The sequence below is a fragment of the Rhinolophus sinicus genome, linkage group LG15 (genome assembly GCF_036562045.2).
Source record: "Rhinolophus sinicus isolate RSC01 linkage group LG15, ASM3656204v1, whole genome shotgun sequence".
NCBI lineage: Eukaryota > Metazoa > Chordata > Mammalia > Chiroptera > Rhinolophidae > Rhinolophus > Rhinolophus sinicus.
This window is the reverse complement of record NC_133764.1, coordinates 21,620,100-21,640,359: the sequence shown is the minus strand read 5'-3', so window position 1 is coordinate 21,640,359 and position 20,260 is coordinate 21,620,100. Positions and strand designations below refer to the sequence as shown.

At 50.0% G+C, this 20,260-nt stretch overlaps 1 long non-coding RNA gene across 2 annotated transcripts in view; it reads left to right on the top strand.

The window, feature by feature from the left end:
* LOC141568885 (uncharacterized) overlaps positions 1-20,260 on the top strand; it is a 151,750-nt gene that overhangs the window by 85,348 nt on the left and 46,142 nt on the right. For both annotated transcript variants that reach the window (XR_012492146.1, XR_012492145.1), the window contains exon 2: positions 2,097-2,177. This is a non-coding gene — a long non-coding RNA (uncharacterized LOC141568885). The remainder of the gene's footprint in view (positions 1-2,096; positions 2,178-20,260) is intronic.

The window sequence follows — 20,260 nt, the reverse complement described above, 5'->3', positions numbered from 1 at the left end:
GTACCTGTCACAGGGGTCAGTGGGAGACCCACCCATGACCACACCCGGCTGGGAGCCACCCATGGGCCCTTCCCCTTTGGGGCCCCTGGGAGCAATGCACAGAGGTAGGGGCTGCCATAGTCTGTGGCGACCAGCAAGCAGGAAACATCAGGTCCTGGTGGAGCCCAGTTCGTAGGAAGCTCTTTCTGGTCTAATTCCACCATTCCCCATGGCATAAGCTTCTCATCCTCAGCTTGGCGCTCTCTCAAGCTGCGCTGAGATCATGCAAAATTATTCAACTAAAATCATTAAGCAGGAAAGACAACCAGCAACCATGGCCTACTGCTGAGAAACCCTGGCCTTAATTTAGATCGGGCAGCCAGAGCCAGGCAGGGGCCAGAGGGGATGCTTGTTTCAGCATTTTCTAGAGACGGGGAATGCAGGCCTCCTCTGGGCTCCCATCCTCCTGAAGGTGCTCAGCTGTGAACCACAGGAGCCCAGTATCCAGAGAGTTTGGTCCCACCCTGGGGCCAAACCTTGTGGGTGGCCTCGTCCAGGGCCCCAGGGCTTTCTGAGCCCCAGCTGCTCCAAATGGAGTCTCTGGTAAGACCAAAGGAGTTTGTAGCTCACAGCCTTTGTTCCTGGGCTCAGAGAAGCGTGTCCCCTCCTGGGGTCTGGCAGGCAATGGGCAAGGGAGATACAGAAGAGGAAGTGAGGGTCAAGGATGGGAGAGCAGAAAACAGGAGAAGGAGGAGGCGTGTGGGAGGAGATCCAGGGATACTCTCATGGGAGCATGTCACATGGGCGGGGCGACTGGTTTGTAGGTTACTTACTAGGAATGTGTGTGTGTCTCTCCATTCCCACCTGGAGTGCAGTGGAGACCCAGTGGATCCTGGGCCATAAATGTGTTCTCCCCACTCCCCCTTCTCCCATCCATCTATCCATCCACCCATCCACCCATTCACTGTTTAGAGAGCTCACACTCCATAGCAGGTCCTTAGCAAAGCATAAAGAAGTGAATAATAAGATACTAAAAGTTTTCAAAATCAAACTCCTCCCCCGTCAAACCTGCTCTTTTCTACTTTGGAATTCGACTCCACCATCCATGGGGTTCTCCCAGCTGGAATCCTCAGCCTGTTCCCTGAAACCTTGCCTGCCTCCTCGCCTCCCACCCCAACTCTCATTCTTCCTTTCAGTTCATTTCACCTCCCATCACCCCTGACTTCCTTTGATAATGTATCCACCCCTTCATTCATCAACACCATTACCTTCCAGGCAGGGCAGGGGGAGGCCAGACCTTGGAAGAGGTTGCCTTCCTTTCTTGATTCCGTGCCAAGATTGGGTATGGGGTGAGAATAGAGAGCTGTGGAGTCAGACAGGCCTGTTTCTAAGCCTGCCTCTGCCGCTTCCCAGCGGCGTGACTTTGGGAAAGTTTCTTAAACTCCGAGCCTCAGCGTCTCCCTTTGGAAAATGGAGCTGTTATTATTGCTTCCAGATGTATGAGGAGGCTGATGCTACCAGACAGTGAGCGCCAAGTGACTCTGTGGTGCCAGGCACGCAGTCAGGGCTCAGGAAGTGCTGGCTCTACCTCCCCCCCTTCCTTTCCCTTCTTTCTCCTTTTCCTCTCCACTGGCATATGCTTCCCAACCCTCAGGCTGTAGAGCCCTGGGAAGCGGGGTCTGGTGCGGGCAGGGGGCCTGAAGTCACATCAGTGCTCATGACAGAAGGAAGACAGAAACTCAGCTTGGCTTCTGGGGTGTTATTATTATTATTAAAAAGGAAAATACAACTGCACAAAAGGCTTCTGAGGAGGGTGGGGGATAAGCCTGGAGAACCCCAGGGCTCCCCTCACAGATCTCCAGTCAGGAAACCCTAACACTCCATCCCTAAGGCAGACAGAAAAAGGCTCCCCCAGTTCAGCACCCTGGGTGCTGACACCACCACTTCCCAGGAAAGAGGAAGAAGGAAACAGCGCCCTGCGAAAGTGTGTCTAGGTGCCTTGGATCCCTATTCCTCATCTCATGCCTGCACACACATTCCCCCAGTAGCATTTTCTTCCTGATTATGTAGGATCCTAGGATGTTTGGACTAAATGGGACCAATCCTTTACTTTACAGATGAGGAAACTGAGTCCCCAAGAGGGAAGTGAAATCGGAACCATGTCTCTTGGCTTTTATTCTTCGTTCTCGAGTTCCCAGGTGAGTGGGCTCAGACCAGGATAGAAAAGAGGCCTCCCATAAAGGTGGGGATGTGGTTTGCCTGAGTCAGGAGGGAGGAGCTGGCATGGGGATGGGTGACTTCTGGCAACGTCTTGTTCCCTGGGGTCTGGGAAGTGGTTTCCTGGGTGTTCACTTTACATAACACATTAAGCTCTACAGCTGTGGATTATTCACTTTTTGGTATTTGTGTCATATTTCATGATAAAAAAAGTTTAAAAACACTAGTAAATCTCACTGACATCAATTACACATAAAGAAAGCTGAAGAGGCCTCAGGTGTGTGAGGAAGGCCCCATCAAGGTCTAGTCCTGGCAGGTGGTCTGTGCCCCAGTCACTCGTCCTGGGAAATGGGTACAACTGCCTTCACCCATCACCCACACTGACCGGGGATGTGAGCACAGGGAACAGGACATTTGCTAAGGGGCCCAGTTCTGCTCCAGGAGGGTGATGGGCATGGTACCTCCTGGATTAGGGGCAGGGGAAGGAAGCCATGAGGACGTGGTTGTAAATGCTGTCTCTGGCCTCACCTTCAAAGCCGTGTCCTCCCTAGGAACCCACTGCACTTCTGCTCTCTCAGGGAGTGGCTACTGGGAGTCTGGTAACCAGGGTCCCCTCCGGGTTCTCCTTTCCCTTTCTGTAAAATGGTAGCATTGAAGGGAGGGGAGACATCATATCTTTTGGGAGTGTTCCCAGAAACACCTCGATTCTGTTCACCAAGGGGAAGTATGTCTCCCAAAGGCCCAGAGAGGTCATCTGACCTTCCCAAGGTCACACAGCTTTCAGTGCAGCTCTGAATTGAGGACCCGGTTCCCAGGACTTCTCCGGGAGGTGTGCCCCTCCTCTTCGCTCCCTTGCCCTGGTCTGGACCCCAGTGAGGTGTAAGGCCAGGCTGTTCCTGAGAAGCTGCATTCTTTTCTGTTGTCCCTGGTGATGCAGGGCTGGCCCCGAGCACTTGTGACTTTTAAGTTTCCTGAGATTTAAGGGCCGGCTGGCTTGGTGGCCTTCACCTCCCCAGGCTGTGGGCGGGACGAGGTGATGTGATTCATGTCTCCTCTCCTGGTGCTTAATAAGAACACAGCTATAAATGTAACGGCTTTTTACGAGCTCTGCCCGCAGGCTGCCTCTGGAAGTCGGCCTCACAGTTGGCTCCCAGCCCCTCAGAACTGGTCCGGCCCAGCCTATGCTGCTTCTCCCTGGGGAAGAGAAGGGCCCCCCCCCCCACCACCCCAGAATCTGGAAGCCTCATGGAGCAGGGGTGGGAGAGGGGGCAGCCTTACTTGGATACTATTAATTCAGTTATTACTATTGATTTGTTCAGTGTTGGCTTAGCACCTACTGTGCGTCTGTCAGGCACAGCGCTAGGGACGGGACGCACTGATGGGTAATTTCCAGTCGCAGACACAGGAGCTTGCTGTGTCTGGTGGATACTCACGAGAGGTCAGATAATGATAACTCCTGTGATAAACGGTCTGACAGCCATCGCTCTGGGGCTGAGACAGCGATGCAGAGCGAGCAGGTTTAAAAGATAAAGGTTTAGGGACAACAGAGGAGGCGTGTGTGTGTGTGTGTGTGTGTGTGTGAGCTCAGCAAGTCTGGAAGTTGGCTGGTGCTTGGGAAGGTGAGACCGCGGGGCAAGGCGACACCCAGGAGGCTGGCTCTTATCCTGAGGACTACGAGGGCCTCTAAGGGTTTTAGAAGAGGGTGGGGGTAGCGGCTGGTAGCTGTTTAAGTGAGCGTCTTAGAACGATCACTGTGGCAGGTGCAGTCATCTCTTCGTCATCAGCTGATGTCACCCCCTTGCTCAAAATCTTGCAAGGCACATGAGGATGCTTACAGTAAGCCCTGTGTCCTCACGTGGTCCCCAAGGCCGCGGCCATCTGGCCGTGCTTGTTTGGTCCCCTCTGTCGTCTGTGCCACAGCCGCGTGGACCCGCTGAGCTGCTTCCCACCGCAGAGCCTTTGTCCTTGCAGGTCCTCTGCCTCTACTCAGACCCCTTCACAGAAGTTCCCTTCTCCAGCACGCCTCCCCGGCCATCCTTGTGGAACCTCTAAAACTGCTTTCTTTCTCTCCCAAACACTCATCTCCTCCACGGGGTTTCCATGGTAGATGATGCGTTGGTTAAATCTTAGTCTGTTCTCCTCGCTCACGTGTAGGCCCCACAGAGGCAGGCATGCTCCCATACCTGGCTGTTACATGTTTGTGGAAGGAGTGAATGGATGGATGGATGGATGGATGGATGGTGGTTAGGCCAGCTCCCAGGAGGTTGTCAGCTCTCTGAGGGGCTGGTCAGGGCTCAGGGGGCTGGCCCTCCCTGATGGGCTCTAGCAGCGCTGAGTTCTGCAGTAACCGTCCTCCCCCTTTCACATGCACACGCATGGGAACACACGCACACATGCAGAGTTCTCCCCCTCTCACACACGTGTGTACACACACACAGAGTCTACCCTCTTACACACGCACATGCACACACACACACTGTAAAAACTGCTTTATTGTCTTTACTCATTTAATTTTCATAAGTCCGCTTGATTTTGATGGATGTAAATTAAGGATAATGCTCTTCCTAGGACTATCTTGGGGATTAAATGAATTAACATGTAGAAAATGCTTAGATCAGAGTCTGGAAGATGATAAGCCCTCAGATATCAACTTTTCGTTATTTTTAAGGCACTGAGAGGTGAAGTGACTCATCCAAGGTCACACGGCTAAAAGGTATATGAGTGGGAGGGGCTCACACCCAGGTCTTCTAACTCTCCAACCAATGACCTTTCCACTTCACCTCACTGCTGCTCCCACAGAAGCCCCTCTCCCTGTCTCCCTCTCCTACCCTGGCCATTTGTATGGCTAAGCCTGTCTCAAGCCCTGACCACCTCGCAGGGGGCTCTGCCCCTACCCCACACACACCAGGAGCTGGAGGCATGCTAAGTTTCAAGCCCCAGGCAGCCCACAGGAACCTTCTAGACTGAGTTCTTGAGGTTGACCAGAAAGTTGGGCTCTGCAATGCCCAGCAACTCGATGGCTCCATCACGGAGGAAACCAGTCAGACTTCCTGTTTGCTGCTGTGAAAACCAGGACTGACGGGCCCTGGGAGCCTGCCCACCTGCAGGCACACATGGGCGCCAGCCCACTCCACTGCCCCCCACTGGTCTCTCTCCACACTCCTTGCTCCCTGACTCTACTGTTCTCCCTCTGCCCCTCCTTGTCACCCTTCTCTTTTGCCTTTGACCCTTTTCTAATGAGCTCAGAGTTTCGCCATCTGGGGGAATAACCCACACTGTATCACTGCCTCTGAGTGCCCTCTGGGCTCTCTCCATGTCACAGAGGGGCAACCTGAGGTCTAGAGAGGACCGCCTGCTGAGGGCCACGTGGTGAAATGGCCAGTGATAAAACACACATGCCTGGCAAGGAAAGCAGTAGATTCCCCACCTGTCTCTGCTGATTTCTGGCTGTGCAATCTTGAACAGGTTTTTGAACCTCTCTGAGCCCCAGTTTCTTTATCTGTAAAATAGGAAGACTAATGCCTACCCCACTGGCTTGTATTTTGAAGCTAGAATGAGGCAAGTGGCATAAATCACGGGCACCATGCCTGCTACTAATAGATGCTCTGTATACGTTAGTTCCCACTTTCTCTGCTTTTCTGGAAGAGGCACTTGTGGTGGGGGTGGGGAGGGGAACTAGACAAAACAGAAAACCCGGCATAAGACCCAGATCAGGAGCTGCCCAATCAATGCAAAGGCAGAACCAGACCATGCTGTCATTGCTGAACCAATGTTGTAGGGAAAGAAAAAAAAATCAAAGGATGGCTACAAATGAAAAATAAACACAGCAAAACCAATACTCATTTATCTAGAACTAGTTTGCTATCAGAAGAGGGGCCAGTCCCTCTGCCCAAGGACCTATCAATTCCAACTGTGCAAAAAGGTGCCTGACAGACAGAGATCCACTCTCTTCCTCAGCCTCTGAGGATGAGGGAGAAGAAGAGAGGAAGGGAGGTCAGTCAAAGAAGCAAGAGGGAGGCCCCCAGCCCGGCTGGATGATATGGATAGCAGGCGGCTCCTGTTAACGACTGTGCAAACTTCCCTCATCTGGCTCCTGGAGCCTTGCTCAGTTTGCAAGGACCTTTCTGCTTTTGCCCAAAGGCTTAGGACGGGCCAGAGAAGCAGAGCAATTTACTGGCTGAGGTGTGAACCCTAGGGCTGGGCTGCCATGGACTGTAGGGCAAGTTGTGCACTGCACAAGATCTCCCCGCCAGGAGGGCAAGCGGGTGCTGACATTCAATGTGGTTTCCCAGAGCGAGAGGTGCCTTTTTCTAGTTAGGCACAAAAGCACCACAAGGGCTAATGGTGCCCTGGCCCTTGGATGAAGCCAAGAAGCTTCTTGCACTAGTACGTTTGCTTGGGTTCAAGGTAGTGGGGAGAGAGGGAGGAGCTTCTCCAAGTCAGCACAGGGCCTGGATGTTTTGGGAAAGTGTCACACTGCATTCTCATTTCTCTCTCTTAATAGAACTGTGGACGCGTCCAGGGCAAGGCAGTGTCCTTATGTTTTTGGAATTCTTCACGTTTATCCCAGTGCCGGGCACTTAGCACTTGGTAACCGTTGAAGGAAGGAAGGAACCTCAATGGACAGGAGAAAAGGAATAGGGAGAGAAGAGGGAGAGTGACGGAGGAGAAAGTATTAAGAAATTGGAAGAAGGGTGATGGTAATGAACAAGGAGGAGATGCAAAAGATGAGTAACAAGGAGCTCTAGTGGGAGGGCAGCGGCTGCGCTGCAGAGATGGAGAGTGAGGCTGAGGGAGAAGGTGGAGTCTGGAGGCCGGCAGACGTGGGCTGGCGGGAAATTTGGGGATCGGGGTCCTTGCTTCTGATGGTGAGGTCACTGCCTGACTTTGTCCTCATGGGCCACGTCCATCAGCAAGCCTAGAATATTGTCCACAGTCCTGACCTGGAGGGCAAGGCCGTGAGCCCCAGTTTCTTTATCTGTAAAATAGGAAGACTAATGCCTACCCCACTTACCCTTGCTCCACAGGTTATGGATGAGGGAACAGGTGACAGAAGGTCAGGCCCCTATAGCCTGGGGCATCATTCTCAGGACTCCACTGGTGCGGTTTCTTCCTTTAAAGCAGCGAAAAACTTGGTAGCTGAAGTCCTCAGGTTCCTGGTCTGATGGGGGTGACCTGGGATATGCTTCTCATCTCTGGGGGTCAAAGCATTTTATAACCCAGTTCTGGGCTCTTTGGGGGGTCCAGCCGATGGGGCTTTCTACTGGGTCAGTTTGGAACAGAACAGGGCACCACGAGGAAGTAGTTGTGCTTCTGGCTTTGGCCCCAGGATGCTGGGGGGTGGGCAGGGGTGGAGGTGTGGCTCTGCCACTCGCCTACTGTGACCTTGGGAAATTTAACCTCTCTGAGCCTCAGTTTCCTAGTCAGGACAAGATTGTCTTACTCAGAAATGTTGTGAGGCTAAAATAAGATGATGTATCTAAATTGCTTACAGCAGGCTTGGCACACAGTAGACGGCATTAGGGATTATTAACCATCGTTCCTCTCTCAGAGCCTTTCTCTACTGTCTTCTAGCCAATGCAATTGGAAAAGAAAAGCAAAAACTCCTACAACTAAGTTGCAGTTTAGCAAGGCTACAGGATATAAACTCAATGCAGAAAAAATCAATAGTATTTCTATATACCAGCAATGAACAACTGGAAACCAAAATTTAAAAACAGTAGCATTTATAATAACTTTCACAAATATAAAATACTCATGTCTAAATGTTACAAAACATGTAGAGGCTCAGTAGGCTGAAAACTACAAAATGCTGATGAAAGAAATCGAAGAGAGTCTAAACGAATGGAGAGGCATATAATGTGGATTTATTGGAATATTCATCTTAGTAAGTCAGTTTTCTCTAAACAGTTTTATAGATTTAAGGCAATTCCAGTGAAAATCCAGCAGGGTTTTTTCTAGATGCAGATGACCTGATTCTAAAATTTATATGGAAAGCAGGGGAACTAGAATAGCCAAAACGATGTAGAAAAGAAGAATAAAGTTGGAGGACTCACAGTACCTAATTTTAGGACTTACTGTATCATATAGTATATTACTATATACTGTAATGTCAGTGTGGTAACGGCAAAGGAAAAAAAAGGACACATATACAAAGAAAAAACCCATAGATCAATGAAACAGCTTAGGAAGTCCAGAAATAGACCTGTACAAATAAGATGATCTGATTTTGACAAAGGCGCAAAGGCAATTCAATGGACAAAGGATATATTTTTTCCCCTACAATAGATGATATTGGAACAATCGATCATCCATACTCGCAGAAGTGAACCTTACCCTAAACCTTGTACCTTATACAAAAATTCAATAAAAATGGATCATAGATCTAAGTATAAAACATAAAACCGTAAAATCTTTAGAAGAAAGCGTAGGAGAAAACATAGTGATTTGGGGTTAGATAAAGAATTCTTAGCTATGACACCAGAAGCATTAGCAATAAAATAAAAAATTGATAAATTGGACTTCATCAAAATTAAAAACTTGGCTAAATGAAAGAAACTGTTAATACAAGATATAGACTAGGAGAAAAAAATTTGCAAATCACATCTCTGACAAAGGACTTGTATCCATAATTTATAAAGAACTCTCAAAATTCAATAGTAAAAAAAAAATCACCAAGTAAAAATGGGCAAAAAACATTCATCAAAGGGAATATATAGATGGCACACAAGCACATGAAAAGATGTTCAACATCATAGCTACTAGGAAAATGCAAATTAAAACCACAGTGACATACCACGGCACACCTATTAGAGTGGCCAAAATATAAATAAAAAATACAATAATAAGTGTTGGTGAAGAGGTGGAAAACCCGAAACTCCCATACATTGCTGGTGGGAAAGCAAATGGTACAGGAATTCTAGAAAACAGTTTGGCAGTTTCTTATTCAACTTAGTAACCATCATGCAACCCATCAATCATACTCATAGGTATTTACCCTAGAGAAATGAAGACTTAGGTTTACACAGAAACTTACAGGTGACCGTTTATAGCAGCTCTATTCATAATAACCCCAAACTGGAAACAACTGTCCTTCATACGGTGAGATACTCCTCAGCAATAAAGAGGAATGAGCTGCTGATATGCATAACACCCTAGTGAGTTTCAAAGGCATTATGCTGAGTGGAGAAAGCCAGTCTCACAAAGTCACAGACTTTGTATGATTCCATTTAGATGACGTTCCGGAATAGGCAAAACTATAATGCTGGAGAAGAGATGAGTGGTTGCCAAGGGAGAGGAGTGGGGGAAGTGTTTACCTACGTGTACAAAGGGGCAGTATGAGGGAAGCTTCTGGAGTGACGGAACTGCTGTGTGGTGGTGGACACGTGGATTATGTGTGAAAACTCATAGAACTGAAATCAAACAAAAGCCAGTTTCGTTCTATGTTAACAAATCCTTTTTTGAAAAAAGGAAAGGGAGAAAGAGTTAAAAGGCTAGCAGGACCCTGGCAGGCCAGCTACTGGAGGCCCCAGAGAGGGAAGAAATAGGGTTGCAGAGGGATGTGAGGTCACAGGTCCAGCCACCCTCCCACCAGCAGGTCCCGTTCCAGAGCCAAGCCTGGGAGGTACTAGGTTTTATTGTCATAAGGAAAACTGTTTCTTTTTACGGTCATCACTTCTCATTATCACCATCCCATCTGGTCCGGCTTGGGAGCCCTGAGAAAGCCAGATTTATCTGACTTGATACATTAAAAATAGTCTTAAATCCCACATCACTTACCTCCTCTATCTCGGCTTCCTCTCAGGGAATCTCCTACTGTGGCTCCAGCCACAATTGCCTGCGTTAGAAACTTGGGTGGCATTTTGGTGCTGCCTTCCTCCCTTGACCTCTGTAAGTCAGTGGCAAGTTCCTTAATACGTTTTGAATCTCCACTGCCATCTTCCCTCACCCAGGCCACAGTTCCTGCCTCCCCTACTCCGGACAGTGATACCAGCCCCTCATTGCTCTTCCTGCCGCTGCAGTCCTGCTGGCCTCCACGCCTTCTCCACACCATAACCAGGATGCCATTTCTCTAGCACATTCCTCACTCCCCTGCTGAAAACCACAGTGGGCCTTGGGGGGTGGGAAGCACAACTTCCTTAGCCAGGCCCCATGGGGTCTGGCTCCTTCCAACCTGCTTCATTTTGGTCTCTCTACCCAATGTCTCCTTCTCCTGAAAGCCTGAATCCCATCCATCCTTCCCTTCCAGAGTCCTATTCTCCATTTCCCCTGTGCCTGGAATTACCTCCCATCCCCTTGACTGTGCTCATTTCCACTCTTCTTTCAGTCCCTTCTTGGGTATCTTCTCCTCCTGGAAGTTTTCCTTGACCTCTTTCTCCCAAGGATAGCTTAGTTACCTGTAGTGTTAGGGAGTGCTTGCCATTAAGCTTTTGTTTGCCGAAGGATCCATTTCAATGACATCCATCTTGAATACACTTTGCCAGTAGTATGACACAGCCGCTAGCAAGACAACCAGAGAAGGACCTCGGCTCTCCCCACCCATGATGTTCTGTCTTTCAGAAAGTCCTGGGTAACCTAGATAACGGGTCACTCAAGTGACCCTGCTTTTCCCTCGCCGCGCACTGATTCCCACTCTGATTCTTTAGGTTAACCAATAAAGAGTGAATCTGGAAAACCGTAGACACCCCACACTCCGACCCAAACAAAGGCAGAGCCCCAATTCTGCCCTTTCTCTCTCCCCGAGACCTAGCTGCGTGGCCCACAAGTGTGCTATGTACCCAGCAGGAGTTGGAATAAACCTTGCTCCTCAAAGTTCCCTGGTGCTTTTTGCTGCAGTGCGTATCCTATGATCATAATTAGACCCACATGGAGGGTCCAGACGCAGCACTGGCCTCGGTGGGTGGGGGAGATGTCTGTGTAGGAGTACTACGGCCCCCCAAGTGCCTCAGACATTCCTAGCTGAGAGCATCAATACCAATAGGCTGGGGCCCACACAACAGTACCCCCCTGGGGCTCCCAGGGCCCTCTGCACCTGCCTTCCTTACCTCATTTTTAAAGGGTACTGAGATGGCCTGATAACTTTGGAAACTATTTTGGAGCAGAGTCTGGGGCTCGTCTCCCATTTTTTCCCTAGAACCTGCCTGCGACAGGCACTCATGTGTTTGTTGATTGAATGAGAAGCGTCAGGCTTCTTTTTACCACCTTAATATTGGGAAGAGGTGGATTTCACAGTATCAGGTGAGCGTCCATTGCGCACATGCTCATGCAGACATACCCCTTAGCATTTGCCAGGCTCGGCCCTGTGACCGAGGACGCAGAGTCTACCAGGGCAGGGGGAGAAGGTACCCATGCCCCTCCCCCACTACAGGTTATCCACAGTCACTTCAATGTACTTCGTGTAAGAGGAGCATTCCAGACGAGTCAGAGCCAGGGGTGTGAGCTACTCTCCACTACGACTTGGACTAAAGCCCTACCTCTCTCCAGGCCTCAGTTGTCCACCTATGCAATGGGACCAGGGAAACCTGCCCAACTTGCATCTCAGATGGTCAGAGACAACACGTCTGCAAGCTGGGTGAGAAGTTTCAGCCTTGGACCCGTGGGATCAGAAGGCAGGCTCCGAGTGGAAAACTCACCAGTGGTTCACAGAGGGCTGTTGTACCCACTCAAAATGCTCAGCCAAAGCTGGGCAACACAAAGAATGTTTGTGGGATGGCTGAACACCCCTGACCCCTCTTTTCTCTCATCCCCCTCTTAATTGCAGGGTGGGCAGCTGCCATCTTTCCCCCTCCCTCACCCACATTTTTGTTCGAACCTCTGATTTGTCAGTCATGGAAGCAATAAAGCATTAGCAAATTAGCAATGGGCAGAACTGCCAGGCAAAGATGTGGTTCATTTAGCCTGGGGCCTGAGTGGGGAGGGGCCCTGAGTTATTTCCCTCCCCCTGGAATTGGAGATGGGTGAGGTGCCTTTGCCCTCTCACCCTGTCATTCCTGCACCCAGAGAGCAAGCTTCGGAATGGAGGCAGGTGGCCGGCGCTCAGTGGGCTCTTTGCTTTCCTTTGCTAGTTGCCGTTAATAAAACAGTACATTAAATCGGAGCTCAGAGGGGATAATTGGAGCCATTTATCATGTCTGCAGCCAGAGAGAGGATGGTGACCAGGCACTGGGGGGTGAGCTGAGAACCTGTGAGGGCTGGGACATTGTGGGGAGATTGGTCCCCTGCGAAGAGGCAGGGTGGGCTAGGTTCTATGCCTCTGACCTCCCCCCCCCCCAGGGTTTTTAGGGGTTTTTAAGGACTTCCCTTTGGCCTAAACATTTGCCAGGAGAGGTTGGAATCCTGGCCCCACCACTTACTAACTGGGTAAGTTCTCTAACCTTTCTGAGGCTGTTTCCTCATCTGTAACTTGGAGATGGTACTAATCTAATACTTACCTCCAGGGCTTCTGCAAAGACTATCTGAGCTAATGCATGTGCAGTGCTTAGCAGTTACCTAGCACACAGGACCGGCTTGGGACACATTAGCTGCTGTGTTTATTAGTTTGGCTGAGTTACTCCGCGAAGCTTGGTGAGGATGGAGTAGGGCACACTGAGCTGAAGATATCTGCAGCTTGAGAAGGATTATGTAGGTCCCCTGCTGGGCATCAAAGTTGTCGGGCATAGACCAGGGTGTCCAAGGTCAGTCCTGAGGCCTGGAGACAAGTTCCCCTGGCCGTTCCCCTTCAGACGTGCTCAGCAAAGAAGCAAATGGACTGGTGCGGACATAGCCCATGAGGAATGTGGCCCGGATGACCGGGGAGCCTACCCCAGCCCTCCCCCACCAGAGAGACCCCAGCAGAAGTTGCTCACTTTGCAGGAAGCTTCCATACCAGGCTCTTCTGACGCCGGAACTCCCAGGGCGTCCAGGGCGGAGCCGGGCCGGGCTGGGCTGGGCCAGGCTGGCTCATTTCCACTTTATTATGTTATGATGACTTCCCCCTCCTTGGAATGATTAGGCCTTAATAAATAACATTTCTCTCTGATATCGTGCCATCATTAATTCTGCTTAGCTCTCCTTGGAGAGAATTTCGTGGAAACATTCTCGGTGCTGCTATTTAAAGCTAAATTAATTCAGCTGATTATTTCTGTCCAAGTAGATTTGTGCCCAGGCGGCCGGGGCCAGCATGAGAACCGAGGTGGGTGCTTGTCCCGTCTCCGAGGCCTTGACCAGAGTCTCTGCCCGCCCCGTACTCTGCAGAGTTCAAGCTTGAGTCCTCCCTGACGGGGAGAGGAAGAAGCAAAGGGGCCTGGACCCTGATGTGGGGGGCACAAGTCTCACCTAAAGCAAGCGCGATATCAGGGTCATCCACCAGCTGTCCTTCTTGTCACTCACTTCACAAAGGCACGTACGGGTGCAATGTCCTTGGAGAAGCCACCAGTGTGACACTGGGCTTTGTTGAAGAACACGTAGCAGGATGGGGTCCTTCCAAACCCAGATGAGTTCTGTGTAGCCCACTAGACTTCTACATACCAGTTCTGGGCACCTATATAAACCCGGGGTTCTGAACCTCCTGGGAGGGCTCTGTGCAGCCAAAGTGGGTTATTCAGAGCAGTGAGGTCGGTAGAAGCGGTTAGGGGGGTGGCAGGGCCCTGAACTCCAGGGCAGGTGTCTGAGTGAACGATGCTGTGTCACGATGCTGAGTTCTCTCTAACAGGGCAGGGTGCTGTAGAGCAGAGCAGGTTTCTCTGTATCAAAGCAGGATTCTGTGAATTCAGATTTCTGTAAAATCACTGAGGGTTCAGCAAACCAAGTGTGGTTCTGAATAAAAAGGCAGGATTCTGTGTAGCTGGTGAGTTTCTGTATAAGCAACCAGGGTTATGTAGAATAAAGGCAGTCTCTGTATGTCGGTATTGGAATCTGTATATTGATATTGGAATCTGTTAAAAAAAAATGCCAAGAGCCGAGTTACGGGAAATTGAGTGGAGTTCTCTTAGAATCAAGTGGAATTCTGCGTGAGAGAGCAGGCATCTGGGTCCATGAAGAGGGCCTGTGGCAAGCACAGGGTTTTGGAGAACAGGGATTAGAAAGCAGATTTCTATGTGGCGAAGAGGGGCTCTGTGTAAAGACGGAGATGGGGATAAAGTAGGGCTCTACACAACAAAGCAGAGTCCCCAAGGGCTCTGACAAATTGCAGTTTTAAGTGACAAAGAACTCTGCACGTGTGCTCTGTAGCAGGTAGGGTCCTGGGTGACAGAGCAAGGCACAGCATTGCCTCAGATGGGCTGGCCCGGGCCAGGTGCCTGCATCCTAGCTGCAAGGGAGGCTGGGAACATGATTATTGATGCTTTTAGTGACTATGGTGGGAAGTTGGTCTTGCCCAAAAGGTAGGGGACTTCTCAGACATGGGTTCATAGGAAGGGAGTTAGACAGCCAAAAAGAATGGCAAACTTCCATCACGCCTGCTCCCAATCATGCAAAGTTCTCTTCAACCACAGGGCCTTGTCTCATGCTGTTTCCTCTGCTTGTCTTCCTTGCAGCCCCATTTCCCACCTCCCATTTACCTGTAAACTCTCCACACAGTCTAAGTTTCTGTTTAAACACGATGAACTCCAGGAGGCTTGCCCTGACCCTCCTCACACAACCTCGCTGTCCACTCAGTGATAGCATTGCATTCTTTTCCCTCACTGGACTTGCCCCATTATGTGCTTACATATTTAATTGAGTGTCCATTGTCTCTCAAATGTTTTGTTCACCTCTGTGGCTAGATCTGGGCGGGGCTTCAGCTCCTTAGACAGATGGCCCCTACGTCTCCATCTTCAGTCCCTGATTCTCCTCTGCATCCCGGACGTCTCTATCTGAGAGTCATGCACACACAGTAACTTCCTGTGACCCAGACTGAGCTCATCGTTTTCCTGCCCAGATTGGCTCACCTCTCCAGTCACACCATGTAACTAGCTCTCTCATCATTCTTTTCATCTTCCAAACAGGACATCTTGGGGTCATCACAGACTCATCTGTCTTCATCGCCCTCATCACTAACCTAGTCTCTGCCTTCCTCACATCCCCTGGCTCCGTTCTTACCTTTAGGCGGAGTGGACCCCTCCAGGGTTATCAGAGGAGCTCACATGTGCACATCACTTGATTGTGTGCAAAGACCTTTGTCCTCATGTTCTGTTTTACTCTTTGAAGTTGAGCTGCGGTGGCAGGCTGTGGCAGCTCAGGAAAACAGTAGCATTTGAACTGGAATACAGCTTCAGTTGCTGTACCGCAGACCTGAGGTACCAGTCCCTTAAACAAGATCCAAGTTTCTTTCTTTCTTATGTTTCTAGGCTGGTCATAAGCAGTCTAACTTCATATGGTGGCCCCTTGGTGTTAGGGATCCCTTTTGTCTGACTGTTCCATATTAGGGTGCTGCCCTCCTTAGCATGGGCAAGATGACATACCAGCATATCCTCGGGGTCTGCCTTCCAGCCAGTGGGAAGGGAGAAGAGGCAGCAGTGCCAGCCAGCCCTCCAGCGTACCCAGAGGAGCACACGCCACTTCTCGCACACTAGTGGCCAAATGTCGTTGCAGAGGAGGCTGGGAATGTAGTTGATTCTGGAGGGCCACATGCCAGCTGAAACCCAGAAGTTCCATTACTAATGAAAGAAGGGGAGACAACCAGCCGTCTCCGCTGCACAGATTGAAGAAACTAAAATAACATACACACTAGAAAGAAGCACTTACTGAGCCCTTGGAAGGCACGCTCTCTCGTTTGAGCATCAGGAAAACATTGCAGTTATTACCTCCTTTTTACAGAGGAGAAAACTGGGGTAGGAGGGGAGTTCGAATGACTCACTCAAGATCACAAAACTTGAAAGTGACAAGAGGGGGTCCAACGTGGTGCCACCTGATACCAGACCCAGGATTTTCCCATCACATCCCACAGAAGGGATATTCCAAGGGAGAGGGGGTAGTGTCGGTTTTCAGCATTTAAAACAGTAGGGGGTGAATTGTTGGTATTTCTGGAATGAATGAATTTCTGTTCCTTTTCTTTCTGTTGGTGCCTCAATCCGAGAGGAGGGACTTCCATCCTTTCTTTCCCTGTGGAAATGTGCTGGCAGGGTCTCCCTTCCCTTGTTCCCTCCCAGTGGGGCACCTGCCACTGCGACTTCACTTTCCTCACCGTGTGTGTGTGTGTGTGTGTGTGTGTGTGTGTGTGTGTGTGTAAGTGTGTAAGTGGGGGGCACATTCCACAGTGAGGTCTGGTTTTCAAGAGTGAGAACTCAGCCACAAAGAATTCTTGCCATGGTCTCCTGAACCTCCAATTGTCTTTGCGTGGTACTCTGCATGAAATACAGCCTGGGAGGTACAGGCTGAGTAATCTGGAGGGAAGCTGTGTCTCTCTAATCAATTTCCTCCTTAATATAACACTAAGAGCTGCCATTGATCAGTCCTTTACCGTGTGAACTCTGTTCTAAATACTTCACATGTCCTACATGTACTGCTCACCCAGTTTTGTAAGTCACCTATCTTTCTTAGTCCTATTTCACAGATGAGGAAACTGAGGCACGGAGAGGTTAAATAACCTGCCTAAGATCACACAGTGAGCGACAGAGCCAGGATGATGCCCAAGCCGGATGCTGTAACTGCTACATCATAACCGTGTAAGAACGCACAGTTCAATAGTCAATCACGTTACAGTTTATGAGGCCTGGTTGTAGTTCTCATGTATTTTGATTCGCAATGAAACCCGTGTTCCAGGTAAGAAGACTGAGGCTCAGAGAGGCGAGGTGTGCTCTCCTGTCGCCCAGCTTGTTGGTAGGCCTCTCCCTGGCTCCACGTGGTCTCTAGTTCATGGAAGCTTTGGAAGAATCTATTCCCGAGGTCCTTTGGAAGGCAGGTCTCTGGCCTGCCTGCCTGTCATGTCCCTTCAGGGCAACTTCCCTTGCTTTCCTCAGGAATCCCTGCCCTGGCAGCCCTCCCTCCCTTCCAGCTGTTGCAGCTGTGCGAGTGTGGTGGGAGTGGTGGCGGATGGTGGGGATTGAGTGGGGGAAGAAGGCTGTTTATTTACAATGTGACAATTTTGATGTATTTGCTAGGGGGAATAAACACCCCAGCACCGCACAATTAAATTAAAAGACCGGGCGGTTGTGGGCGAGGCTTGTCTACAGTTGACTTAGAACCAAATGGATCGGAGAAAAACAACATAAATTGCAGTGGCTTCAGCCAGGCGAGTCCCCCTTGCGGCTCTGAGATGTTGCTGTGTGGGGGGGGCATGTCCCCGCGTGTCCGGGTGTGCCCCCTGATGAGGAGCCCTCGCAGGGTGGGTGGTGGAGGTCGTGGGGTCTGCTCTGTGATGGGCCTTCCTGGGGCATCATGGAGCAGAAGGCCCCATGTTCTTGGTGAGCTGCTCCATCTCCTCTCTGTTGGCCAGAAGTGCAGCCATCACCGGGAATTCCTGTCTCCTCCTTCTCGCCAGCGAGTTAGTCGGCAGGTCCTGTGGGTTCTAACAGTCATGCGTCGGCCAGCCACAGACCAAATATACGATGGTGGTCCCACAAGATTACACAGAGCTAAACAATTCCTATCCCCTAGCGACGTGGTAGCTGGAAAACTGTCCTAGCGCAACGCGTTACTCACGTGTCTGTGGTGAGGCCGGTGCGAACAAACCTACTGCCAGTCGTCTGAAACAAAGGACAGCACATACAGTGACACACGGTACATCATACTTGATAGTGGTAATGCACCCCTGTGTGACTGGTTTATATATTTACCATACTATGCATCATTATTGTAGGGTGTACTCTTTCTGCTTATATAAAAAGTAGTTTGCTGTGAAACAGGAGCTGTGTTAGGCCAGCGGCAGCCTCCCGGATCTCATGTTTACCGCATCTCTTGCTTGCATCGTCTTCTCTTGTGCTTGATTTGATCTCGTGTTGTTTTGTACAGCAACACGCCGTACAGGTCGGTAGCTTAGGAGCAATAGGCTGTGCCATAGAGCCCAGGCGTGTAGCAGGCTGGACCATCCAGGTGTGTGTAAGTGCGCTCTGTGTTCACACCACGACAAAACAACCAGAACATATCGCCGTCGTGAGGCAGCTCCCGACTGTACCTCTCCAGTCCATTGCTTCCTCTTCCTCTGCTCACTGGGATTCTCATCCTGTGTCTCATCGGAAACACGGCAACATCCTGGCTGCGCTGCCTGCAGTTCTGCCCAGTTAGATCTACTTTACACTCAGCCTTTAGTCACCTACCTGTATTGATTCTAAACTGCTTAGCATGTCCTTCAAAACCCTTGTATTCAAAGCCAGGTTTCTGCTGCGATGATGCTGTATGACAAACAGCCCCCAAATGTCCATGGCTTATGACCACAAACACTTCTTTTTCTCACTTGTGGGTCTTCAGGGGGGCTGGGTTCCAGTGTGTGACACGTAGCTCCTATCCTGGGACAGGCAGCTACCCAAAGTGTGCTGTTCCTGTGACAGATGGCAGAAGCACAGGACACCAAGCTGAAGCACCTAAGAAAATGTAAAATCTCTGCTCATGTCAAGTCCACTAACACTTTATTGACCAAAGCGAGTCACGTGGCCAAGCCCAATGGCAGAGGGAAATATACTCCACTTCCTGACATCGAAGGCAAGTCACATGGCAAAAGGAACAGACAGGTAATTCTATTTTGAGGAGAAATTGAAGAATTAGGAATAAGAACCAATTGGCCACAGCCCTTTCCAACTGTGGTTCTTAAAGGGATAGTCCTTGGACCAGCAGGTATTGTCAGCATCATCTTGACCCCCCCCCCCAAAAGAAAACACACACAAAAAAAACACTCACTGAATCAGAAACTTTGGGGGCAGGGCTTGGCCATTTGGGTTTTAACAAGCCATCCAGATGATGCAGGCGGCAGTGTGGGAACCATTGCTAGACAACCAGGCTGCCCATCTTTATCCCTTAGTCCCACAAGCAGTGTCCCTCCCAGAGCCTCTACCTTCTCTCCCTGACGAGTGCTCATTCCAACCCCACCTGGCAAATGTCTGCTCATTTTCCAGGCCTGAGCCACATGTCCCCTCCGCTGGGAAGCCTCTCCGCCCCACCCCTCCCCCAGGCAGAATTAATCACTCTCTCCTCTGTGCTTCCACAGGACTCATTCAGGTACAGTCAATACCGCAGGCATCAGCTTATATGAAAGGTCTGACAATCAAGTTCGCAAACTTGGTGCAAAGATGTCGCTAACCTTATTTTGATATCAGAGAGATTATTCATTATGAATTTGTACCAACTGGACAAACAGTTAACCACGTTTACTAGTTGCAAGTGCTGAAAGGACTGTGTGAAAATGTTAGACGACCTGAACTTTTCACCAACAATTCATGGCTCTTGCATCACGACAATGCACCAGCTCACACGGCACTGTGAGGGAGTTTTTAACCAGTAAACAAATCACTGTATTGGAACACTCTCCTTACTCACCTGATCTGGCCCCCAATGACTTCTTTCTTTACCCAAAGATAAAGGAAATATTGAAAGGAAGACATTTTGATGACATTCAGGATATCAAGGGTAATAGGACGACAGCTCTAATGGCCATTCCAGAAAAAGAGTTCCAAAATTGCTTAGAAGGGTGGACTAGGCTCTGGCATCAGTGCATAGCTTCCCAAGGGGAGGACTTTGAAGGTGACTATAGTGATATTCAGCAGTGAGGTGTGTAGCACTTTTTCTAGGATGAGTTCACGAACTTAATTGTCAGACCTCATATGACAACTTGGGGACAGAGGTTCCTCCAGGGTCAGGACTGTGTCTTCCTGGCTGTTTCACCCCCAGCACACTGCATATGCCTGGCACCTAGTAAGCACTCAGTAACTGTTCACTGATTTTGTTGCTGGTTTTCAGGTACTGTTGCCAGGCTTGACGGGGCACTAATATTTCTGCCTCAGGAACCCAGTCTTCCCAGAATGTTCGGTGGGGCGTGTTGATGGAGGAGGGTGGTCAGGGCATCCCAGGCTGGGGGAGAGGTCCTGGCCCCTGGGTGTGGGCGGGAAGCAGACAAGGAGAGTATCTGGTGCCTAGATGCCTGGCCCTGTGCTTGCTTATGGCAAGTCTGGTAAAGGCT